At 39.7% G+C, this 27,500-nt stretch overlaps 1 protein-coding gene across 1 annotated transcript in view; it reads left to right on the plus strand.

Annotated features, from left to right (window-relative positions):
* LOC135089256 (uncharacterized) overlaps nt 1-27,500 on the plus strand; it is a 120,368-nt gene that overhangs the window by 5,727 nt on the left and 87,141 nt on the right.

Below are 27,500 nucleotides of genomic sequence, written 5' to 3' on the forward strand. Positions count from 1 at the left end.
GAGAGGGAGAGAGAGAGGGAGGGAGGGAGAGAGAGAGAGAGAGAGAGAGAGAGAGAGAGAGAGAGAGAGAGAGAGAGAGAGAGAGAGAGAGAGAGACTTCTTGTGTACACAAATCACTGTAAATGGTTTATCATCTGTATGTCTGAAAATAGAAACCTGACATCTGCAGACACACACACACTCTCTCTCTCTCTCTCTCTCTCTCTCTCTCTCTCTCTCTCTCTCTCTCTCTCTCTCTCTCTCTCTCTCTCTCTCTCTCTCTCTCTCTCTCTCTCTCTCTCCTCCTTCTCGCTCTCCTTTCACAATCTACAGCTTCCTCTTATCCTGCCTTTAGCCTTTCTGGTCACCCTCTCACTCCTTCTCTAGCTCTCTTTTGCCTCTCTTTCCTGTCCTCTACTTCACCCTCAAGCTCCCTGCCACTCTCCCTCACCCTCTCCTTAGAACTTGTGTATCTGCGGGGGCTTTATAAGGAAATTTCACAGGCAGGCAGCGTCATGGCGATGGGGGTGGTTCATTCAGGTTTTGTGCCCCATGGTCTTCCCGCAGTGATTTACTAGACTTTCACTCGTGTCTTCCTGATGGTGGGATGGTTCTGCTGTGTACTGAGGAAAATGACAATCCCGATCTTAGATGACTTTGATTTAGTGTCTTTCAATCGAGTGAAAACAGATTAGTCAGGACAAAGGTAGGGTAAAGAATATAAAAACGTAAAACAGGGAATGGAAATGAAAGCAAGGCTCAACTCTTGTGACACACTATGCTGAATACAAATGGTGCTGTGTTGCGCATGCGTGGAAGGGAGGTACGTAATTCAACTAAACTCCGTGATTTCATTCCCTGAAGCCACCACACGGTGCTGGTGAAATCAACAAGGAAATTCACTGCAAAATCACCGTGATCAACTTCATCAGTTTGGCCAGTGTTTTGACATGACGTGCGTAAGCGATTACAAATGCTGATGACCTTAAAAACGTATGCAGGCAAATACACAAGAGAACACAACGGAAGCCAGTGAATAGCATTTTAAAATGAATTCCCTGTGACGCATCCTTTTCCTTCTGTATCCCTCACTCCGTCCTTACGCTCTTCTCACCTCGTCATCTCCATCTCTCCTCCTTCCTCTACTTCCCCCTTCATCCTCTTGCGGTGCAAAAAATTCATTCAATTAGCCTTTCTTCCCGCTCACCTCCCTCTCCCTCCTCCTTCCCTTGCACTCCTTCCTCTCTTCCTTCTCTGGCTCTCCTCCCGAGTCATCAATTAGATGGCACAGAAAGGCATCTCACACGGAGCTGTTTACTCTGGTACTCTGGTGGTTATAAGCCCACGCTATCTTTGATGACTGTTAAGCGTAATTTATGCAAGCGATCCTAAACTTTATTAAACTTTCCTTTGTAACTCGATCGACTTCGCGCTCTGCGTATGAGACTTCTTTCTTTCTTTCTATCTCTTTCCACAGCTGACTCTCTTACATCTCTTGCTTCAAATTAGACGTTTCGGGTCATCACAAAAAGCTTCGTTATTACCAAGGGATCTGCTGCTGTTTTTTTTTCTTTCTTTGTGTGTGTGTGTGTGTGTGTGTGTGTGTGTGTGTGTGTGTGTGTGTGTGTGTGTGTGTGTGTGTGTGTGTGTATTCCTTTGCGAGGTTGCAAACTTGATATCGTAAGCAGTATTCGTTATTTTAAAATTAATAACAGAAGTTTGCACTTCCATCCTCTCCGTAGCTTCAGGGGAGCGTGACCGGAATGCATTATGGAAAAGACTCAGGAAATAGTGTCTTTAATAAACTGATCACAAAAATGGAAAATTAGCAGAAAGTAAATACGGAGGAAATTACGAAAACATAACAGGGCGCACCAATTATCCACAAATGATAGCTGGGCTGTGTTATGGAGTGGAGCTTATTAAGACAACAGACTTTCAAGACTTCTTCACCCCACTTCCGTGAATCAGAACCTCTTAGTGGGCTGCTGATAACCACGACTCTGCCTTTCGTCTTAGCTCACGGAAGGCAAACACGGGCAGGAAGAGGCAGAGCGAGACACTTTATTGCGAGTGTGGGATTAAATTATCTATTTGCTTGAATGTTTGACGTAGGAAGTGAAAATACGTGAAAATACATAAGTTACTTGAGGTCTTTATCAATGGTACCTTTGACTTATTCAGTACTGCAAAAAAAAGAATTGAAATAGGACAAGGCTTTCTCCCCACCCACTCCTCCCTTTACTCACACGCCAGAAGGGAACAGGTTGAAAAAGAAAATGTACATCAGCAACCTAACAGATAGGAATAGAACAAGGCTCTCTCCCCGCCCACCTCTTCCTCTGCTAAAATGCCACTAGGAACCAGTTTGAAAGAGGATATGTATGTCCACGCGTATCATCAACCCAACTATTTATACAATGATCTATACTATTCACACTGGACTCACAACGGTTTACCTAGCGCTAAGAAGAAGAAAAGATAAGAATGCTACTCATCGCCATCTTGCCTTTGCCAGGGAAGGGACAGAGGAGAAGACAAGAATAAAATAAGATACAGCATATAGACTGATGAATAGATACGAAAGGAAGTATGGGGAAAAATTAAGGTACATATTAATACGGTTAAAGAAAAACAGATAGGAAAAACATAAGGTAGAGGGCAATATTATAAAAGGAGGTACGAAAAGAAAGGTGAAGATAAACGAAAATAGGAGATTAATTAGGGGATACAAAATGAGACAAAGAAAAAATAGAGATAGCAGGTAAAAAAGGAGATTGCTAAAGAAACACGTTAAGAGAGAAGTAAATTATGCGAATACAGAACAAAAGTAACGAAATGGATACGTTAGACGAGTGAAGAAGTAAACAAAGATAAATGATGAATAGAAATGTAAAAAGGAAGACTCAGTGATAACAGAGATAACAGACGAAAAAGGAAATAAAAAGATACAAAATAAGAAATAAAATAAAGAAGTAAACAAAGATAAATGATGAATAGAAATGTAAAAAGGAAGACTCGGTGATAAAAGAGATAACAGACGAAAAAGGAGATATAAAGATACAAAATAAGAAATAAACATAAAGGATAATGGCTTAGATAAAAAAGCCAGACGAAATAGGAGTATGAAATAAGAAGAGAGATAGAGAAAGAGAAGCGAACACATAAGATAAAAAAAAAGAAGATACGGTCAAAAACAAAAACAAAAAAAGGAGCAAGCAGGAAAAAAACACGAAAGCAAGAAATAAAACGAAAAGAAAAAAACAGACAAGGAAAAAAAAAATCAAACATGAGATAGACAGAAAGGAACAACATATAATTGGCGTTAAGGATGGGAAGGGGAAAACATAAGGCGGGTTTTAGCGTGACAGGAGTGAAGGAAGATAAACTAAAGGCATAAATATAAAGTAGCAGGTGAGAAAGGAGGTGATATATCGAGCGGCTGACACGGGTAATGCTACTATAAATTTACGACGCTCTTTTTTGGGGAAGGTAAAACAACAAAAAGAGGGAAGGAAGGTCCAAGAAGAGTCATATTTTATCTGTAAGAAAAATTAGAGGACGAGGAGGTAAGAAATATATGTAAGAAGGAAAGAGCAAAGGTTTTTTAGACTGCAGTGTTTGTGTCAACATTGCTTTGTTTAGGGATAAGCTGATTAAAAAGACGAAATGGAGGACTCAAGTTTTTTTTTTCTCTTTTTCTGTATTTTATTCTTTCATTTAATATTAAGTGAACGACAAAATTATGCTGTTGCCAAGAAAAATATACAGGTTTTTGGCTGAAAAATAGTTTAGTTTATTTTTTTTTCCCTTATATTGGGCCGTTACTAATTAGTGTTCAGCTGAATAGACAGTAAGTGAGGAGAATAAGGATCCAGGAAAGGTCGTGTTCTATTTCTACATAAAATATGGCAGACTGCAGAGTTACAGAGATAAATGAGTAAAGTTTTGTAGAGAATATGTAGATAGTTTATTGTTAATTTGTGCAATGTTTGGCTATTTTAATTAGAGAAAAGGAGGAATTATAAGATTCATATTTCACTGTTACGAAAAATGAGGTACAGAAGAAAATAACGAAAAGAAAATGATCGGTTTATACATTATATATATCGTGTTTCTGTGCCAGTATTAACTGTTATACATTTACGATTACAAAAATAAGTGCAAAGGAGGATTCAAACAAGGTTACATTCTATTTCTTCCTAATGTAAGCTCGACGAGGAAGTTAAAAAAAAAAGAGAAATTACAAGGAGAAAATTGGTAATATGCATATAACACGTAGTTTGATTCTGTTCAGTTATTAAATTTGCATATTGTTAAAATGACAACATACTGAACAAATATAAACTGAAGAGGACCCGTGTTCTGGTTTTTGGATGAAATCGGGAAGAGCTGGAAATTGGAAAGCTACAGAAGAGAAAAGTAAAAGTTTGTAGATAATATGCAGTATGTTTCTGAGACATTGTTAATTAGAAAACGAAAAATAAATAAGCGACGGAAGAGAGAAAGTAAGGAGATGGATGAAAGAAACGTTGAGATAATGATATAGGAAACTGGGAAAATTACTAGAGAGAGAGAGAGAGAGAGAGAGAGAGAGAGAGAGAGAGAGAGAGAGAGAGAGACCCCCACCATATACAGCAGAAACTATGGTGTGCTTTTTTTTTTTCATATAAAATGTAGAAACCTTGTTATTTTGTGTCGTTTTAACGGTAGCGTGATTATAAATAGTCGTAAATTATCGTAGGAGCCACGTATTATCTGAGTGCTGATAATTATGACACACACACACACACACACACACACACACACACACACACACACACACACACACACACACACACACACACACACACACACACACACACACACACACACACGCACACACTACCGGGAAACAGTTGACCCAAAAACATTTCCGCTCTTCTTGTCATCTCTGTAAATAATGATAAGGTGAACGAAAAAAAAAAAAGAAAAGCACGTAAGGTAGACTGGTGTGCTTGTTACACTGGCATCGCGTGAACAAAAAGATTCGAACTTGTACGTTTCCTGGGAAATGTGTGTGTCTGTCTGTGTATGTGTGTATGTGTGTGTGTGTGTGTGTGTCTGTTATGGACCAAGTGGGGAAGTTTCCTGCACAGTACAATACATATCCGAGCAAGGCCTGAATTAATAATAACACTTGTATTGAATGCCTCGTATGTGCCTCGCTTTTGTTAGTGGAGTGTGTTGTGACGGGGGAGGGAAAGAGTAGGGAAAGGGGAAAAGGACAACAGGGAAAGAGACGGAGAGGGACAGAAAGAGAGAGAGAGAGAGAGAGAGAGAGAGAGAGAGAGAGAGAGAGAGAGAGAGAGAGAGAGAGAGAGAGAGAGAGAGAGAGGAGCACATATATTTTTATAGACGCCCTATAAAACAAATTGTCAGATTGCATCACGGTTATTATGTTGACAAGAGCATTGCGAGGAAGGAGGAAGGAAGGAGGAGGAAAATGGGCGTTGGTTAAGAGGAAGACACTCAGTTTTATTACAGATACACTATAAAAAAAAATTTGTCATATTACATCAGGGTCATGTGACATACTTGAGAGTTGTACTGAGGAGGAAGGAAGAATGGGAAGGAAGAGAAAGAGATGGAGGAGGAGAACGATACTTATCTTTTTTTTTATATAGATTTCCTGTAAAATAGAGTAAAATAAAATATAACCTGTCTTTTCCGTATAGCATTTGAGGAAGAAAGAAGAACAGAAAGGAAGAGAAAGAGATGGAAAAGGAGAACGGAACATTTTTTTTTATATGGGCGTTCAGTGAAATAAAATGAAACAAAACATGTCACATTACAACAGTCACTCCATTACACTGTCTTTTTTCGTGTAGCCTTTGACATTCACGCACCGCAAATACAGACACACGTAGCGGTGCTGGCATGTACGGAAGGGACGAAAATAGCTCTTGGTATGCCACAGTCACACTACCCATGTCCGTGCTCGGGGCGTGGCGTGCGTGGCGTGGCGAGGCGTGCAGCACAACACACGCAACACAACTGCTACGTAAGGTGCGTTGCTGCGGCGACTGAGATAATTTGTTAGCGAAGGAGTAAGGGAGTCGCTGCCCCGCTGACCTTTCAACGCAGGAGAGTTAAGAGTCGGTGGACCTCATTACTCGAGTCCAAGGCGGAACTCTGCGGAAGATTAGTGAGAGTCGCCTCGTGTTTTGGGTCCCGGCGCGCGTGTGATCAATACGTGTTTATTGGCGATACGGTAGAAGGCCCGCCCGGGAGCTCTGCAGGTGGGCCCGTAAGGTTGGTTGTCAGATCTGCATTGTGTGCCAGGTGTGGGTGTGCCAGATGTGTTCCCTTGGGTGTGATAGAATGTCTCTCTCTCTCTCTCTCTCTCTCTCTCTCTCTCTCTCTCTCTCTCTCTCTCTCTCTCTCTCTCTCTCTCTCTCTCTCTCTCTCTCCATTGCTCTTGTTCTTCTAGTTGTTGTTGTTGTTGCTGTTGTTATTATTCTTGTTCTTGTTGTTCTCGTTCTTGTTGTTGTTCTTGTTTCTCATTGTTATTTCTCTTCTTGTTTCTCTTCTTCTTCTTCTTCTCCTTTTCCTCCTCCTCCTTCATTTTCTTTTTCTTTTTCCTTTTTTTTTTTCTTTTCCTGCTGCTGCTGCTGCTGCTCTCCTCGGTGCGCTGTGTGGCGCCAGGGTGTACAACAGAGAGGTGCGAGTGTCCAATATGTGCGGCATGCAGTGAAGGAATGGGCTGCGCCGCGGGTCAGCGTGTCATGTGTTGTGTAATGTGGCGCGGTGACCCATTGTGGTGGCGCTCGGTCTGGATTGTGTGTTAGTTTTGCTCTTGTAGGACTAAAGTGTTGGAATTATTATTGTTATTTGTTTATTTATATATCTGTTTCTTCTTCTTCTTCTTCTTCTTCTTCTTCTTCTTCTTCTTCTTCTTCTTCTTCTTCTTCTTCTTCTTCTTCTTCTTCTTCTTCTTCTTCTTCTTCTTCTTCTTCTTCTTCTTCTTCTTCTTCTTCTTCTTCTTCTTCTTCTTCTTCTTCTTCTTCTTCTTCTTCTTCTTCTTCTTCTTCTTCTTCTTCTTCTTCTTCTTCTTCTTCTTCTTCTTCTTCTTCTTCTTCTTCTTCTTCTTCTTCTTCTTCTTCTTCTTCTTCTTCTTCTTCTTCTTCTTCTTCTTCTTCTTCTTCTTCTTCTTCTTCTTCTTCTTCTTCTTCTTCTTCTTCTTCTTCTTCTTCTTCTTCTTCTTCTTCTTCTTCTTCTTCTTCTTCTTCTTCTTCTTCTTCTTCTTCTTCTTCTTCTTCTTCTTCTTCTTCTTCTTCTTCTTCTTCTTCTTCTTCTTCTTCTTCTTCTTCTTCTTCTTCTTCTTCTTCTTCTTCTTCTTCTTCTTCTTCTTCTTCTTCTTCTTCTTCTTCGTTTTGTTCTTCTTCTTCTTCTTCTTCTTCTTCTTTCAGGTGGCGCTCGGTGTGGATTGCATGTTAGTTTTGGTCTTGTAGTATTGAAGTGTTGCAATTATTATTGTTATTTGTTTATTTATACATCTGTTTTGTTTATTTACCTATTAGTTTATCTGTTATTTTTTTGTGGTGAAGTATAGGATTGTCACGTTTTCTATATCTTTTAGTGAGGTTTATGAAAAAAAAATATTGCTTCTTACTTCCTGCCCTTTGGAATTTTGCTGCAGATGTCTCTCAGGAAAAGTAACTTAAATCTAACTTATCCTTCTCTAATATGTACTCCCTTCGCTGCAAATACTTCTCCAACAAAGAAAAATCATTTGAGTCCATAGTCTATTTTTGTCCATTCATTGAAAACTTCCTTGTTAAAAAAATAAAATAAATCGTTGCAGTGAAGTTCCTCAATTGCTTCCCCGAAATCAATGAATTCTTGATGTGCTTTTGTCCAATACTGATGTGTGTGTGTGACATGTACTTCCTCTTCCTGGAAATATGCAATGTATGAAGTCATTGTAAAAATAGTTCACTTTTTTTATTTTCGTTCGGTTAAAATACTTAAAATAACAACAACAACAACAAGAACAACAACGATGATAATAATAATAATAATAATAATAATAATAATAATAATAATAATAATAATAATAATAATAATAATAATAATAATAAACAATAAACAACTTCATCTTCTATTATGTTGTACAATATGACAACAACCGTCTCGCTTTGAACACCACCAAACCAAACTCACTAAATTAAACTAAATCATTCACTTCATCATTACATCCTCCTTTTCCTTTCCCCTGTAAATGCTCCCGAAAAAAAAAAGCACTTAAAAACACCGTATTTCAAAACCAACACAACAAATCCTCTTCACTAAACAATCTCTAGGAAATCATTAAGTTTACCATCACGTCCATCCCTCCCGCTCCGCCGCTGGTCCCTCTGTTGTTGTGTTTGTTATTCAGATACCTCAATATCAATTCAAATATTCCTGTCACCTGGGGTCTTCTAATAATCTTGTTTGTGTCCCTGGCTTTGTCTGTTCCCGTGACTCCCTTCCCCAACACCTGGCCGTTCGTGACCTCATTGTATCTCATGCCAAGGGTTAATTGTCCTGCCTTAATTAGGGTAAGGTAAACACTGACATGCAGGTACATAAAGGTAGATAAATAGGTTAATAAAGAGAGGATGCAGTGATGGATAGGAGAGAGTGATTTGTGTGGATGAGAGAGAGAGAGAGAGAGAGAGAGAGAGAGAGAGAGAGAGAGAGAGAGAGAGAGAGAGAGAGAGAGAGGGGGGGAGAAAGCAAAGTATTAAACACACACACACACACACACACACACACACACACACACACACACACACACACACACACACACACACACACACACACACACAAAGAGAAAAGAGAACAGACAAAGAACAAACAAGGAAGAATAAATAAAAAAGAATCTAGATATTATTTCTATGAACCTGAAACACACACACACACACACACACACACACACACACACACACACACACACACACACACACACACACACACACACACACACACGTCTCCCTACAGTACCGAGCGAGTTTTATGTTCCATTCGCGTGTTCTTTACCGTTCCTTCTGCCTTCCCCCCATGCCCCTCATGGCCCTCCCCACCGGGTCTCGAATGGGGGAGCGGCAGAATAGCATTAGGGGGGCATTATATAAAGGACCGGAGCCTCAGCCTTACCTTGTCTTCATTACCTTTTCCTTTCTCTCTCTCTCTCTCTCTTGATTTTACTTTGTTTCGTTAAGTACTCTCAAAACTCCTGAAATTGCATCGAAAGTAGAAATAACGCGTAAACAAAAGCAACTATTTAATCTTCATACTTCAAAATTTGTCAGAGCAGGATAAAACTGTCACTTCTGATAATTAGTGTCACTTGTGATAATTAGCGTTGTTTTATAACGGTGCAGTTTGGCTGTAAATGTCCCCAAACGGCCTGTTTGTTTTTGTTACGGTGAATTGTAAAGAGCAATAGAAAGGCAGCGTGTGTGAAGTGAATGGATCGCTTTCACATCACGTAAAGTTGATATCAATAATCCAATACTCCAGCTCCAAAACAGAAGGTAATAATAATAACAAAGCAAACATTTGCCCAACACGCTGCAGGCACTGGACAACCCATTATGAGAGGGGATTTTCCTAACAGTACTTTGTGATATTTAAACATTTCACCATGTCACATAAAACTCCAACCATTTTTACTAATAAGAACATAAGAACATTAAGGAAGCTGCAAAATGTCATCAGGCCTACACGTGGCAGTCCCTACATGAAACATGCCTAACCTATCATCCACCTATCATCCACATTCATAAAAATATATACTCCTTTAAATCTTTCCTAATGACTCGCACTAACAACCCGATTATTGAGTATATTCAATTTATCTCCCCCAATATTTAAGAACCAGTCAACCAAATATGCTATGCTGTGTACGATTTTGTTAGGCGGGGGAGTTGGTCAAGATAAGTAAAATAACCCTGAAATTTTGCGTATATTGATCAAATTATTCTTATCAAACACAAAGGAAGAACAAGCGTAACATTTCGTACCCAAGGTAGTGAATACCCAAAGTACTCGTAATATTGGTGATAAACGTTAGGGAGGAAATATGTGGGTAGTTCACGAGGAAATTTTTATGTTTACTGCTGCAGAAGTCTGAGCCGCGGAGAGAACGAAGGAAGTAAAGGAGCGTGTGTCCTTTAGGGTAGAGGAGGCAGGTGTGGCGCGAGGAGCAGGTGTTGGGGCGGTATTGCTGCGGTGTTATGTGGTGCGATTGGGTGTAGGGCTGGCGAGGGTTGTGCAGGAGTGAGTGTTTGTGTGAGGGGGAAGGGAATGATGGGGCGTGGAAGGGAAAAGCTGGAGTTACGGTGCACGAGGGGGAGAGAACAGCGCAGCATGGCCAGCAAGGGAAGGCTGCATTGGAAGAAGGTTCGAATTTGCTTGTTGCGGTTGAGATTTACAGGAGGTAGGATTTTTTTCAGCTATTTGTAAAGAAAAGGGAATAATTTACACTATTTAATCCTTTTACTGCTATGAGCGTCTTTTGTCAACTCTCACAATATTGTAGAAATTGTTTGCATGAATACGCACGAGGAAAACTGAATAGAAGGTTAATTTAGTTACGTTTCAGAAATAGCACAGGAAAGAGAGTAAGTGTCTAAAAGGATATATGTGTTAAAGGGAACATTTGTTTAGCAACGAAGGGGTTAAGAGTGGTTGTCATGGGAAAACATATCCAGGTATACGTACGAGAATATACCTGTACTTTCAGGAGATTCAGTTCGGCTTGTAAGTTGTCTCAGATTTTTTTTTTTTTTTTTTTTTTTTTTTGGTGGGGGGCCGAACCAGAATAGCTTACATTTTTTTTCCATTTCGAGGACAGCTGCCTTTGAAAATGACAAACAAGTGCATACATACATACATCACTAAAGGAGTTTCAGCTTCGTTGTTAAAGAGGTTCTGAGAAGATTGAGAAAGGTAAATGGTTTGTGTTCCTCTAAGAGCTGCCGCCTTGAGAGGCCCATCAAACAATCATGCACTTATAAAAAATATTGATTTTCGTTGTCAATTCGATAAAAAATATTGATTTTCGTTGTCAATTCGAAGGTTTTTGGAGCTAATGACGATAAACTGAGTGGTGATTTTCATTATGGCGTCTTATGTGGACCAAACCTCGAACATTTTTGTAATATAATTAACTATTTGACCTTAATTCGTATAATATGAATTTCATCACGCACAAACTGGTATATAATTAAATGAATAAAGAGAAAATACAGATATATAAAGAAGAGATAGAGAAGAGAAGTGTGATGAACAGAACGGGGAGACTCTACTGCTTGATGAAATTGTTCTTCACTCTAAGACATTATTATTGTTCAGTGTGGTGGCCTTGTATGATAGTTCAGTGACCTAAATATGCCGTTTTGTACAGTTTGGTGACCTTGTTTTAGAGTTCAGTGACTTTATTGTACAGTTCGATGACCTTATGGTACAGTTCAGTGACCTTAGTTTACAGCTCAATGACCTTATTGTGCAATTTGGTAACCTTAACCTATTATGATGAACTTGCTCTTGTGTAATGACCTTATTTCACAGTTTAATGACCTTATTATACAGTTCAATAACCTAATACACCTTGATGACCTTGTCCTACACTTTAACGACTTATATGATAACCTTGCTCCAGTTTCATGACCCTGTTTTCTCGAGTACTGCAGTGGCGGGGAAGGAAGGAGGGAAGGAAGGAGGGAAAGCGGTGCAGGGTCGCTAACTCACAAAATATGACAGCCATAAATTTTCCTGCCAAATGAAGTCTCGGTAGTCTCGCCAAAAAAGTGTTTCATAGCAGAGCCTTGAATCATGATACGAGAAGGTGGCGAGGGTAACGATCTGGCGTCATGCAGGGCTCGTGTGGGTCAGTGTGGGTGAGAGGACAGCTTTCAGAGTCACGGAAATGCTCATGCACGCTCACGCACACACACATGCACATATAGCCATTGATTTTGTTGCTACAGTACACACGCGAGCCTGAATACTTAAAGGAATAACACTTTTTAGCTGCTCGCGTATTGCCAGCTTTGTGAGTCATGGAGAGTTGTGAATTAAGAGTGCTTATATTTTCGTTGTTTTCTGTTATTCATATTTTGGCTACATATTATTTTTTTTTTCCAGTCTCATTCGGTTTATTTCTTTTGCTTCTCGCTTTCGTCATCCTTGTCCTGATTCTACTTTTCGTCTTTATGTTTGTCTTCTTCCTCTTTTTGCCTTTGTATTTATCGTCCTCCTCTTCATCATCATCATCTAAGTTCTTTGAATATTCCTTTTCTTCGTCGCCCTTTTCCTCCCAGTCGTCGTCCTCCTCTTCCTTCCATTCGTCCATCTCTTTGTCCTCCTCGTTCCCTTCCTCCTCCTCCTCTTCCTCCTCCTCCTTGTCCTCCTTCATCTGACATTTAAGCATCAAACTGGATCTTGGTTGCCTGGTGAACGGTGACATTTCCAGCTACAAAGGATCTTCGAGGCGGCGGGGACTTGCTCACTGAGGCCCGCTGGGTGGTGGGTCGATAGCGGTAATGCGCGAGGTCTTAGTCGTAAATCTCGTTACCCACACATGACGACGCCCTCATTGCGCCGTGGTGTGGCTTGTTGATTGCCTTATGTTCGGGAGTAATTGGCCCTATTGCCTGCTTTACTACTGTGCTTATGGCGCCGCAGTGAAGTGGTTGTTTAGTTTGTTAGAGTTGGGTTGGTTTTGTGTTAGTGTTATTGTTCTTATCACCACTACTGCTGCTGATGATGATGATGGTGCTCCTGCTTTTCCTCCTCCTGCTACTGGCACTGCTGCTGCTACGACTACTGCTGTTGCTACCGCTACTGCTGTTATTCCTGCCACTGCTACTACCGTTTCTACTGGTGCTACTACTACTACTACTACTACTACTACTACTACTACTACTACTAATAATAATAATAATAATAATAATAATAATAATAATAATAATACAACAACAACAACAACAACAACAACAACAACAACAACAACAACAACAACAACATCTACTACTACTACTACTATTACTACTATTACAAAAACAGCAACTACAACTACCCTAATTACTACCCCAAACACGAACACTACCGGCAGCTTAATTGTATGGGACAAAGAAGAGGCAATCTGTTTCGACCTTCCCTTCTTCAATTATTCTTCGCGTGTCATTTCCGTGCGACCTTGAGAGGGCGTGACCTTGAGAGACGAGTCGATGAGGAGGAGTGTGGAAAAGTGTCCTTCAAGTCACGCAAATGAAGGAGGAGAAGGAGGAGGAGGAGGAGGAGGAGGAGGAGGAGGAGGAGGAGGAGGAGGAGGAGGAAGAGTGTACAAACCAGTCCTTGAAGTCACGCAAAAGTAAGAAAAGGAGGAGGAGGAGGAGGAAGAGGACTAGGAGGAGGAGGAGGAGGAGGAGGGGAACGACGAAGAAGAAGAGGAGGGGAAGGCAGAGGAGGAGCGTTGAAAAGATTGTTAGGTGCGTGTCCCTGTGTGTGTGTGTGTGTGTGTGTGTGTGTGTGTGTGTGTGTGTGTGTGTGTGTGTGTGTTGAATTTCTCCCCTTTCAAAATTGGAAAATTATATACAATTGTGATTTAGTGCGCCATTGTTGTTGCTGTTGTTGTTGTTGTTGTGGCTGTTGTTATTGTTGTCGTTTTTGTTGTTGTTGTTGTTGTTGTTGTTGTTGTTGTGGCTGTTGTTGTTGTCGTTGTTGTTGTTGTTGTTGTTGTTGTTGTTGTGGCTGTTGTTGTTGTCGTTGTTGTTGTTGTTGTTGTTGTGGCTGTTGTTGTTGTCGTTGTTGTTGTTGTTGCTGATTTTGGTTTGCAATGCCTTCTCTTAACGTGACTTTTCTTTCTTTCTTTGGGTGTTGGTGTTACTTTTGTTGTGTTCTGCGGTCACTATTAATTTTGTTTTCATTAATCCGTACTCCTAAACATTTGAACGTCTAATCTCTAATCTTGACCAATTTCAACAGCCTGTAATGGAAGTTATTGGAGATTTGAAGGGTGTTTTTCTTATCCTAATGATATTTCAACGACGTCTCTAGATCATAATTATATAGGAAAACACTTGCAAGAACACGGAAAATCACCTTAATAGCCTTTGAAAATAGATGAGAGAATGAAGCGTTGGAGAATACAAGCCATGATTTGTTGGCCAGAATACTGATGCTAGACGTAGAAGTAGCATTAGCAGTAGTGGAAAAAGTAGTAGTAGTAGTAGTAGTAGTAGTAGTAGTAGGAGGAGGAGGGGGAGTAAGAGTAGGAGTACATAGTAGTAGTGTTCGTGGAAATTGCTTTCTATAAATAATTATTTTCATTTGCGGAGTGTATTTTTATGGGCTTCATTAATCTAGATATTATTTCTATGAACCTGAAACACACACACACACACACACACACACACACACACACACACACACACACACACACACACACACACACACACACACACACACACACATACACACATTATGTTAAGTATTTCCCCACCCCCTCTGTACATTTTCAGTTTGTTAACTGCCTAAATAATAAACCGTTTATTATTATTATTATTATTATTATTATTATTATTATTATTATTATTATTATTATTATTATTACACACACACACACACACACACACACACACACACACACACACACACACACACACACACACACACACACACACACACACACACACACACACACACACACACACACACACACACACACACACACACACACCTCTCTCTCTCTCTCTCTCTCTCTCTCTCTCTCTCTCTCTCTCTCTCTCTCTCTCTCTCTCTCTCTCTCTCTCTCTCTCTCTCTCTCTCTCTCTCTCTCTCTCTCTCTCTCTCTCTCTCATTAATGTTACCCTGTTTCCCAAACTAGGAGATATGAAGAGGCAGAGTGCCGCCATTTTTTCTCCTTCCTTCTCTTCCTTCTCTCCTTCAACATAAAACAACCCGCTACTTTTTCTCCCCAGAGTGTTTTTTTTTCTTTCTTTTTATCTACCAAGAACTTCCTTTGACTTTACTAATGAGCATTTTTTATATTAGGTTTCATAATATTGATGCGTCATTTCTCTTTGATTCCAACAGTAACAAAAACATTATATGAGAGAAATAATGAGGGGAGGTGAGGTATCAGTATTATGAAAGGTAATATAAAGGAACTTTCTACTTTTCTTTCTTTGTCTTTGTTGATCGTTTTCTTTTCTTTTCTTTTTTTTTTTTAATGTAGTTTTACGGTTTGCTGATAAGTTTTGATTAGTAGCGGAATAATTTTATAGTTTGGTGATTTTTATTTTTTTTTTATTAGCTCTTTTGGAATGCTGATGTTTGTTCAGTGCATTTATCGATCTTTAAGCCTTGTGTGGTGATTTTCTTCTTTTATCACCAGATTTGTCTTCCTTTTTTTTTTCTTTGACACTGTTGGTCATATTTCGCAGTCATGCTTTTTTTTACCAGTATCCATTCTTTTTCTGCATTTTTGTTTGTAGTATGTTTTTCTTTTTTTCTGTTGTTGAAATATTGGCAGTTTTTTTTCTCTCTCTCTTTTTATCAAACCTCTTATTAATTCCGTAGGCATTTTTTTTTTGTTAGTTTTACTTTCTGTTGGCATTGAAATCAAATCTTAGCTTCATTCTTTACTTCTTCCCTTTTATTCTCTTTTCTTTTTCTCCTCTGTTATTAATCTAGCATAGTTTGGAGGTAGCAACATTTTTCCTGCAGCCTGAGAAACTCCAGTCACAGTTTCACGTTACGTACCAAAATATTTATAAACTTTCCCTGCCCATTTTTCGTGATTTATTACTTACTCTCTGTCCATTAGCCCTCCATTAATCCCTCTGCACGCGTATCCTTCAGTCCTGAGACATTAACGCGACAAAGACTCCTCTCCTATTACTTTATCCACGTCTGTGAGTCAAGATATACACCTGTGAGTCACGCCACGCACGCCACACCTGAGTTTTCCCACCACCTGTCCTTCCCCTTGATTACCTGTACCTGCCTATTACTCCCGCTCACCTCGCCTCCTTTCACTCTCTTGTACACGTGTCCCGTTTTTTGTTCGTGTGATTTACCTGCTTTCCTTCCCTCATTTTCTGTCACTTTATATTAATTTTTTCGGTTCCTTTTCTTATGTCGTCTTCTGCCTCCTATTTTATTATTTTTCTCGTTGTCATCTTCTTATTCTTTTTCTCGGGGGTTTTCTCCTTGTTCTTCCTCTTATCCTTCACCACATCTCACCATCTCTTCTTCTTCCTCATATTTCTCCTCCTCCTTCTCCTCCTCCTCCTCCTACTTCCTTTTTCTCCTGTCTTCGTCTGTCTGTGTATATTAATTCTCTCTCTCTCTCTCTCTCTCTCTCTCTCTCTCTCTCTCTCTCTCTCTCTCTCTCTCTCTCTCTCTCTCTCTCTCTCTCTCTCTCTCTCTCTCTCTCTCTCTCTCTCTCTCTTTTTCCATTAGCAATATTATATCCGCGTCTTTATGTATCGTGATTACCTCTTTGCACTTTATCATTCTTTCATTCTTTGTTGTTTATTACGTTTCGCGGACTTTCTTTCCCACCTTTCCCCTTCCACCTTTCCCCTTGCACCTCCCCTTCCACCTTCCCCTCAGTCGGACCTTGTGTTTTTTCTTTCTTTCCTTTCTTGTTTCGTTTGCTTCCCTTCCCCCAACCTTCCTTTTATACATGAAAGACCACAACACTTCTCCTTATTTCACATCCGGGAAATACACCGCAGTCTTTTCTCCTCCTCCTCTTCCTCCTCCTCTTATCCTTCTTTCTCCTTTTCTTCGTATTTCTCCTCCTCCCCCTCCTCCTCCTCTTCTTCTTCTTCTTCTTCGTCTTCCTCCTCATCTTTTTCTCCTCTTAATTCTTGTAGTTTTGCTTTGTTTTTTTTTGTTTTTTTTTCCTTTTGCTATTTAATTTTACCCTGATTTCGTTCTTACGCTTATTTCTTGCTTCATTACTCCTCCTCCTCCTCCTTCTCCTTCTCCTCTTTTATTTCCTTCTCTCTCTCTCTCTCTCTCTCTCTCTCTCTCTCTCTCTCTCTCTCTCTCTCTCTCTCTCTCTCTCTCTCTCTCTCTCTCTCTCTCTCTCTCTCTCTCCCCCTTTTTCCAGTCTTTTCCTCTCTGTTCTCCGTCACACTCTCGTCATCCTCCTCCTACTCCTCCTCCTTATTCTCCTCCTCCTCCTCTTTCATTTCCTTTTCTTCTCTCTTTCTGGTCTTCTTTCTCCTCCTGTTTCTCCTTCTTATTCCCATTTTCTTTCTCCTTCTCCTCCTCCTCGTTTTCTTTGTATATTTTGTTCTTTGATTTTCTGAGATTACATGGTATTTCATTTCTTATTTCTTTCTTATTCTTTTCCTCTCTCTTCCTCCTCCTCCTCCTCCTCCTCCTCCTCCTCCTCCTCCTCCTCCTCCTCCTCCTCCTCCTCTTCCTCCTCTTCTCACCTTAGCCCCACCCTCCCAGGAAGTGCAGGGTAATGATAGGTCACTGGGTCACGCTTTGGAGGGGTCGTGATAAGTGAGGTCAAAGCTTGCCGTCTGACCACTGGACTGCTGAAGGTCAAGAGGTCATTGTAGTCATGTGTGGCAATTAGTGATGAAGAAAAATAATCATGTAAAGGTAAGATTTTGTACAATTGGGGTTGGTGCTGGAAGATGGTGGCGGTCATGCATGGTCTTGTATAATTATTTCTCTAACTTTTCTTTATTTTTTCTTGAGTGTCACGGATACATTTATTTATTTATTTTTTACTCCACGGTGAGTTAAATGAAAGTACGTTTTTTTTTTTTGTTTTTTTTAGATAAGCTAACGTGTCTCATGATTACTGTTTTTTTTTTTTTTCTCCTGTTTGATTATTTATATTGTATTCGTTTTGTTCTTTCCACGGCGAGTCAAATCAAAGCAGCACGTTCTTTAAGGTAAGCTGCCGTGACTCGTGATTATTACTTTGTCTTCCCTTCTCTCCATTCCTTATGAGTGAGGGGCATTCGCTTTTTTAGTTAAGATTGCATTGGGGTTCGCTGTAAATCAAAAAAGGAAGCCAGTACGATTTTAAGATCACAGAAGTCGTGTTTTTTGACTCCTGAATAGTGAAGGACATTACTTTTTTTTTAGTTAAGATTGCATTGGGGTTCGCAGTGAATGGAAAGAAACCAGTAAGATTTTGAGATCACAGGTGTCGTCTTTCTTGACTCCTGAATATAGAAGGACATTTTATATTTTACTTAAGATTGCATTAGGGTTCTCCGCAGTTAGTAAAAAAAGAAGTATAATTTAAAATCACAAGAGTCATGTTTCTTGATTCTTGAGCAGTGAAGGACATTTCCGAACAAAGTGTAACAACATTTTATAAACTTTCAATCTCCTACCGGGCGCAGCAGTATCAAGACACCTTCAAAACTACACAGGCTAACTTTTTCACTCCTTTGACTTTTTAGGAGCGGGAAATTGAGTAAGTTTTATCCCCCATTTTTTGAACCCTTAGCCGATCTCAACACATTAAAAAAGTGTGCACGATCTTAAAGAAAAACTTGATAAGGTAATTAGAACGTGAAGCCTGAGCAGTACGGCGGTGTGGGGGGGGGGTCAACACTGAGGCATTAGCAGGGATCGTTTCTTCACATTAACTCTGATCTGGTGTGTCTTGGCTGTGTCTTGTCTGTGTCTTGTCTGTGTCCTGTCTATCTCCTGTCTATGTCTGTCTGTGTCTCGTCTGTGTCTTGTCTGTGTCCTGTCTGGTTCTGTATTTCCTCCTGTTTCAAGAAATTTCAAGACACTTCCCTCAGATTTTGGACATATCTCTTGACTACACTGTGTGGGAGCTGGCACCTACAGAGAGACCTTTTATTTATTAATCTTATTTATTTGTATTTATTTATTTTTTTTATTTTTCTGGGGAAGGAGGGTTTTTCGTTGCTCTAGACCAGTCCATCCTTGCATAAAAAGAAATCGTAGCTCGAGGTCATAGGCAAATGCAAAGTAATTCATATGCGGTCATTTTTGCCCAAGAGGTGAAGGCCTGCATTAAAACTCTCCACACCAGAACAATTTTCATGCCACGAGTCCACACGCGCAAACATTTCAAGGCCAGAGATGGAAATAAGCGCAAGGTTGTGTGGTTACGTAAAGTCATTTCTCCAAGTGGCTTCAGGCAGGCTGCATTAGTCTCGCACGATGGACACAAGTCACGTAGAGCAGTTTCCAGGTCAGAGCGGGTCGCGTGTGCAAAAAAATGCCAAGAGCGCAGTTAGATATTCACGCAAGACTTAGACTCGCCTCAGATTGCCTCCCCGCAGGCCACCGCACCTCGTTATGTACGCTGTGTGTGTGTGTGTGTGTGTGTGTGTGTGTGTGTGTATGTGTGTTAGCCTTTCAAACGTGTAAGTGTTAATGCTTTTGTTTTTGTTTTTCGATGGACGCATTAGTTGTCAATCTGTATTGATTAATCTATCATTTGTGGGGTTGCAGGATGTGCTGCCCCGCATATTTTTACCAGTACCAGTGTTAATTTGTTTTAGTGCTTTGAGCTCGTAAGTCTGTTGCAATGTATAATTCATGCGTTTATTATTTCTGTTGTCGCCTTGTTTCGATAAACTGTGCATGTCTTGCCAGTAGTAGTAGTAGTAGTAGTAGTAGTAGTAGTAGTTGTTGTTGTTGTTGTTGTAACAGTAGTAGTAGTAGTAGTAGTAGTAGTAGTAGTAGTAGTAGTAGTAGTAGTTGTAGTAGCAGTAGTAATAGTAGTAGCAGTAGTAGTAGTTGTTGTTGTACAGAAGTTTTGTTATTGTTGCTGCTGCTGTTGTTGTTGTTGTTGTTGTTGTTGTTGTTGTTGTTGTTGTTGTTGTTGTTGTTGTTGTTATTGCTGTTGCTGTAGTAAATAATCATCACAACCATCATTATTAAAAATGCCTCACGGTCACCTGGGCACACTAATTGAAAGGTCACTGAGGCTGCTCAGCTAATATTCCGACCCTGGATGAATGTTAATTGAGAAGTCTTCAGGTCTCAATGGCTCGGCTTGAAAATGAGAATATAAATCTTGAAAAACCGATGTTCGTGCATGGAAGATGAGGAGGAGGAGGAGGAGGAGAAGGAGGAGGAGGAGGAGGAGAAGGAGGAGGAGGAGGAGGAGGAGAAGGAGGAGGAGGAGGGCGATAAGGAAAAGGAGGAGGAGGAGGGCGACAAGGAAAAGTAGGAGAAGGTTAGGTCACGTGGTGGTGGAGGAGAGATAGGAAGCGAAGGAGGAAAAAAAAGACGAACAAGAAGAGGAGTAGAAGCAAGAGAAGAAGCAAAAGAAGGAAGAACACAAACAGAAATTGAATAAAAACGAGTAGAACGACTGAGAGCAAGAGACGGACGAACGGAAACAGAAAACAGGAGACAGGGTAAGCAACAGAAGTGAGAAAGAGGATAAACGATAGAAGTGAGAAAGAGGAGTAGCAGGTAGTCAGATGGACAGGTAGAAGAGCAGGTGTCTCCCAGCGTGGTTTATCAAGGACATAAACCTAATTTTACCGCCACTACCTCCTCCCTGTACACCCCCAAATCTCTCCCTTAACCCCTGTAGTCCCCTCTCCTCCCTCCTCTTGCCAGGTAGACGTAGGTAGAGCCAGGTAAAGCCACCGCGTCCCCGTCACCCCTCATGCTTCCTTCCTGACTTAGGGAGAGGCAGGAGGAAGGGAAAATGGTGGTGCAGGTTTCCACTAATAGATGGCGCTGGTAAGCTTGCCGCAGTGAAGTTAACCTTTATCTTTTCGTCCCGTCGACTGGAAAATTAGAAGTTGGTCTCTGTTTTGAGGTTTATAAGGTTGTTTATTCCCGTTGTTTGTAATTACTGGGCGTTAATAAGGATAAGTTTGCATGGATTAACTTGATTTTCTTTTTCAGGTATAGTAACAATGTACGAGTGAATGAAATAGTACAGGAGTAGATTGTAATTTTGTTGTTAGGGACGAGTATATGAAAGATGGAAAGGTTTTTAAAAAAAAGCTGAGAAATTGATAGTTATGGATAGGTAAATTGTTAGATTAGTTGTTTGAGAAGTTGTTTGGTGGGTTATTAGATACGTACGTTGTTAGAGGAGTTGTTAGTTTAGTTGTTAATTTTTTTAGATAAATTATTAGGTTGTGGGCATTATATTTATTACATACTGGTTAGGTTAATCATCAGACGAAATAAATGATAAATTGTTAGATGCATCGGTAGAGGAATCGTTAGTTTAGTTGTTAAGTTGTTGGATGTTTAGGTTGTTGAAAGTCGTTAAAAGTGTCATTAGTTGTTGAGTTGTTTAGATCGTTGTAGGTCTTTTGATAGTTGTTATACCCTTTTAGATTAATTGTTAGACCAGATTGTTGCTAAACTGCTAGGTGGCTTGTTACATAAGTTCCCACGTTTATATAAGTAAACAGCTTGAAGGGTTAGTCTAAAATATTAATAGCGTGCTGGGAGACGAGTTGAATAATGCATTAAGGTATAAAACAGATAAGCTGTTATGTAAAAGCGAGACGAGATAAATAAAGCATTTCCTTTTGAAATAACGTGGGAGGTTATGTAAAGCCGAGATGGATTAAATGATGGAACCAAGTATAGGAAAGTGATTGGTAGATATGTAGATAGATTTATAGATAGATCGAGAGAGATAAATAGACAGATAGATGGAAAGATATTTAGCAGACAGACAGACAGACATATATACTGATAGATAGATAGGTACATAGAGATAGAGATAAATAGATAGAGAGATAATTAGATAGGTAAGAAAGATAGGTAGACAGACAGGTAGATGGATGGATAGATAGATATAGATAAATATAGATAGACGGATAGATAGATAGATAAATAGATAGAAAGATTAAAAAAAATATCTAAGAATATAGACAAAATGTTAAACAAAAATCAACAAAATATTACGTAACCCAAGATATTTTTAGTACACCACTCGCCTCTGAACAAAAAAAAAAAAAAAATAGGCAAAACGTTATATGAACCCCACTCATTCAATACCACCCAAAACTAGAAGCATCGTGAGGAACTGAGGAGACCGAACCGCAGCTGCACCCACACGAGGATCAATAAGCCAATCTCAGCTGGTCTCAACAATGAATATATCAGGGGATGGATACAAAGAAAGCGAGAATTAAATGTTGCTGCCAGAATAACAAAGGGGCGGAATATATGGGATGTGATGTGGGTTCCTTGGACTCGAAAATCATATCTTGCTCTTGGAATATAAAATGGGATATTAATTTTAAGTTCGTATGTTTTCCTGTGATGTGGAAATTAAATGTTGTTTTGGGAATACTAAGAGGAAGGGAAATGTGGGGATGTTACGTATACGCTTCTTGGGATTCCATAATTAAATGTTACTTAGGAATACTAAGAAGGAGGTATGGGAAGCGGTTTATATTGTTAGGATTCTGAATATGTTTCCGGGAATAGTAAAGGGGAAGAAAATGATGAGAAGTTACCAGTGTTCTTCAGATTCAACAATTACAATAGAAGTATCAAAAGTAAAGAATATATGAGAATTATTATGTACTTGTAGGATGAGTAATTTGAATGAGAAGAGTAAAAGGAAAGAAAATACGAGAAGTTATACGTATTTTTTTTCAGATTCCACAGTTTAAATATGGATATCAAGACTAGGGAAAGTATAAGAATTGACATTTACTTTTAGGATGAATAATTCGAATGAGAAGAGTAAATGGAAAGAAAATATGAAAAGTTTTACGCATTTTTCGGATTCCACGATGAGAACTGACATGTACTTCTAGGACAGATCATTCAAGAAGTGCATTGTTTTTAGTAAAGCCCATTTTAGTTGTCAGTCTTCCCTTTCAATCATTCTTTTGATCTCTTAGTTCAATAATATAATCCTAAGGCTACGGACAGCTTACCTACGCTGTTACACTTACATGACCCGTATGCCAGACATCTTTCAAGCTGTACAGAACAAATTGCGTGATGGAAATGTTCTGTCAAGACAAGATTAATATACATTCATACTTCATTTATATTCACGGTTGACTGACGAAGCAACAGTGAAATCATATGGCCTCGAATATCCGTTAGAATACTTTACATCTGAAGTAAACTAACCATTGCCTGTAAATACACAAAACAAGAAAATTAAGTGCGACTCACTTCTCAAAGTTAGAGCGTTGCCTTGTGTGTAAGAAGGCACCGAGGCAAATCAGGAAGAATGACACACCAGTGACCTTTCCCTGTGTGTGTGCGAGGGCCTGGTAATCACAAGTCTGCACAAGTCGTTGTTTTAGTTGCAGAGGCGCGGTTTTGTTATCCCGGAAATAACTTTTGATAACTGTAATTAGCTCAGGTCTTGCCGTGCTGTAAGAAGGAGGAATGCTTGGCGAAGTGCAGCAAGAGTTATTATTAGAGTCATAATTAGAGTTGATACTAGAGTGTGTAGCTCAAATACTTTGCATGCTTTACTAACTGATGCTTAGCCTTTAATGTATATATGAGTTTTGTTGTTATTTTTACAGGAAAGCACAAACTTTCGTAAAACTAACTTAACTCCGATCATTTGTAGCATGAAAACACACACACACACACACACACACACACACACACACACACACACACACACACACACGTTGACAGGCGCGGTAACTCTCCAAACTGAACATGTGTAATCTGGGAAGTTTCTCGTGGGGTTTAAAGTTAAATTATGTTTGCGTTAAGATAAATGAGATAATGCGTACATGTTAACTTGAGAGAGAGAGAGAGAGAGAGAGAGAGAGAGAGAGAGAGAGAGAGAGAGAATTACTGAGAAATTGAAGAACACGGAAAAAAATAAAACTGAATAAAAGTGAAATGAAAACTTTTCCTTTAATGTAAAAAAAAAATTACCAAAAAATACTAAAAAAAAATATACGTACCTGGAAATGATGGAGTAAAAAAAAAGATTATTGGAGAAAGAATGTAATTGGAATGGAGGAATAAGATCGAAGATGAGGCCAAAGTGGAACCTGTAGGAAGAGGAGGAGGAGGAGGAGGAGGAGGAGGAGGAGGAGGAGAAGGAGGACGTGAAGGACGAGGAGGAGGAGGACATAACTCTCAAAGAAGTCAATATGAGGAGAAGGAAGAGAAGGAGGAAGAGGAAGTGGAAGAGAAGGAGGAAGAGGAAGTGGAAGAAAAGGAGAAAGAGGAAGTGGAAGAGGAGGGTGGACTTGTGGACCAGCGGACTTAATTCTCAAAGGAGTCAAAATGAGGTGGATCGGAAAAGTTTGAGCCTCCACCTTCTTCCCCTCACTGGTTTCCCACAATGAGGGTAAACGAGCTGGGAGTCTGAGGGGAAATGACACACCGTGGGCGACCTGGGAGCCTCAGATTTCCCCTCAATGACTCACCACCTGTCCCGCCTTCTGCTGCGTATGCAAATGTTGAAGCATAAATGAAGAGGTTTCAGTTTTTCGTGATATTTTTTTCTTTCTTTCTTTCTCGTGTATTGTTGTTGTTGTTGTTGTTGTTGTTGTTGTTGTTGTTGTTGTTGTCTTTTTGTGTGTGTGTGTTTCTTGCTTTTATTATTCTTACTTGCCTTAGGTGTTGAAAGTTTGTGTGTCCGTGCTGTGTGTGTGTGTGTGTGTGTGTGTGTGTGTGTGTGTGTGTGTGTGTGTGTGTGTAAAGAGGCCCCCGCGTTTATGTTTTTTTGTTTTGCTTTTTATAGATGTTAATTGCCTGGAGAGAGAGAGAGAGAGAGAGAGAGAGAGAGAGAGAGAGAGAGAGAGAGAGAGAGAGAGAGAGAGAGAGAGAGAAATCCCTAGCGATCTCTTGTTATCGTTTTAATGTTAAGAAACCTCTAAATAACCTCATTATTACGTATTTAACCATTCAACCGATCAATTCTTGCTTAGCTAATAGGGGGTAAGAGAGGACAGTGCTCCCTAACCTGCCCCACTGCTTCCTCCAGAGACTGGGTAATTATTTGCCGGAGTGGGGAAGTTGCTTCGTTAAAAATTGAGGCAGTATTATCCGCTCTGAAAATTACCAACGAGACTGACTTGTTTAAACCTTCCTGCGTCTCAGCCACGACCTGGTAAATATGAGACGTGAGTGAATGGAAAGGTGGAGAGGTAAGGTTGAGGATGAGATGGGTAGTAAAATAAAAATGTGTATCTTAGAAATGAAACGCGAATGAATAGGAAACAATAAGAAATGAGGCGGGAAAAAAGGGAAAATTGAATGTGAGTTAGAAATGCAGATAGAATAAGAAAGATTAAAGATGAAATCCACAAGTAAAGGAAGAGCGTTTCCTTTCATAACAGGAGATGAAATAAATGAATCAACAAGTAAATAATTGGTAAATGAACAGAAAAATTAGGAAAGAGGGAGGAAAGCAGATAGCATTTATGACACACATTAAAGATACAGATGAATAAGAGAGATTAGGGATGAAGAGCACAAGTAAAGGTAGAGAACATGATTAACAAGAAGAATGTTATAAATGACAGAAAGATTGGGAAAGACATAAGGAAGCAAAGAGCAATTATAATACAAGAAAGATACAGATGAATAAGCAAGATTAGGGATGAGGAGCACAAGGCAGAGAGCACGTATCACACATGTGCAAATAAAAGTGGTATAAATGACGGAAAAATTAATAAGAGGCAGGGAAGAAGGTAAAACTTATGATACACAAAAACAAGAGTATATTGAATTAGCGGGAAGATGAGGCATAAGAAGGGGAAGTAGAGCGGGAGTATATGACACGTGATCTTTAAGGCTGAAAACCTGATCCCGGTCCTCACCCCAAAGTTTAGCAGCAAAACTTGATAAGAGTAAAATATGAGGCGGCGCAGCGAGCCTTATTTACATTCTGAAGTTAAAATTTCTTGTTTTTTTTTTTCTTCTTCTTTTTTCATCTCCCTGCTAAAGTGCCTCTTAAGGAATATGTTTGTTTTTATTTATATCCTTTTTTTTTCTTATTTTCTTTGTTCTTCTTCGAACCATCCTTCATAAATTAAAAGTCATGGAGTAGTGTGATGAAAGGAAGGTTGCCAATCATCTCATAAGAAAATACTTAACGATACAAAAGTACATAACGGCACAAAAAAATATATATATATGATTTCATTTTCTTTATTCACTCAAATATTCCACAGAGAAGAATCATACATTACTATAAAAAAAAGCTCCCTGATAATACAAATTAGATAAAAAATAGCCACAAAAATAATCACTCACTTTAGTTAATAAGCGGGCTAAATACTCCCAATACTTTCATAAATAATTCAAATAACCGGACAGGAAAGGACTGACGCACCAACTGATTTCAACACCCTATAGCAATGACGTCACAAAGAGTATGATAGAGGACGTACCGTAGTTCTATAGATATAAATACACTCGTCACCCTTCACACAGTGCGTTAGAGGCAGCATGTATATTATCTATCTTATTATAACCACACAACCCGTCGCCGCCAGACCACAATACAGCGTCACCTTCACCCCACACAATGAGATGAGAGGGAAAAATTCTATTCCGCAAATTTTTCCACCATCAAAGCCGCGAGAATAGAAAGAAAACGATGAAAAGTGTTAACAAGACGCGAATGACGTGCTGTGAGGCTTCAAAGTTGGCGCCTCCATTATGTTGTGAAGCGTAACAGAAAGATTATTGCTGAGGACGTGAGCCCCGAGTGTGTAAATGTGTTATGTACGCCCGCGAGCACACACACACACACACACACACACACACACACACACACACACACACACACACACACACACACACACACACAGATCGAAATAGTTTGTAGTCGGTTACTACTGCTGCTGCTACTACTACTACTACTACTACTACTACTACTACTACTACTACTACCACCACAACAACAACAACAACAGCAGCTACCACTACTGCTATTACTTCTACTATTATTACTTCTACTACTACTACTACTACTACTACTACTACTACTACTACTACTACTACTACTACGAGTACTACTACTACTACTACCACTAACACCACCACCACTAATACCCCCTAGCACTTCTACTACTATTACTACAATTACACACAAATGATGCACGTCCTCTTAGCCTAACAGAGTGCACCTGTTCGCGTTACCACTTGGCGGCGTCTCGGGCATCGCGGTGGATGGGGGAGGCGGCAAAAAAACACGTCTGAAGATACCCATACGACCTGACACCGTTGTAGGGAAGTTTGCAGGAGATGTAGATGTGGCATTATGGTGATTGGGCAGCGATGGGGAAAGTAAAGGGAAGATAAAGTAGAAATTAATATTGAAAGGAGCGTTATGAGGTTTGTTAGAAGTGTAAAGGAAAACGGAACAGGCACGGTAGGTAGAACTAATTAAGAAGTGAGGTACATGAAAGGAGAATAAAATAGAAATGAAAATTAAAAGAAACATTATGAGGATTGTTCAAAGAAAATGTAAAGAAAGATGCGTAGTGGCAGAGCTAAACGAGAGAGAGAGAGAGAGAGAGAGA

The sequence above is a fragment of the Scylla paramamosain genome, chromosome 32 (genome assembly GCF_035594125.1).
Source record: "Scylla paramamosain isolate STU-SP2022 chromosome 32, ASM3559412v1, whole genome shotgun sequence".
In the NCBI taxonomy this organism is placed as follows: Eukaryota; Metazoa; Arthropoda; class Malacostraca; order Decapoda; family Portunidae; genus Scylla; species Scylla paramamosain.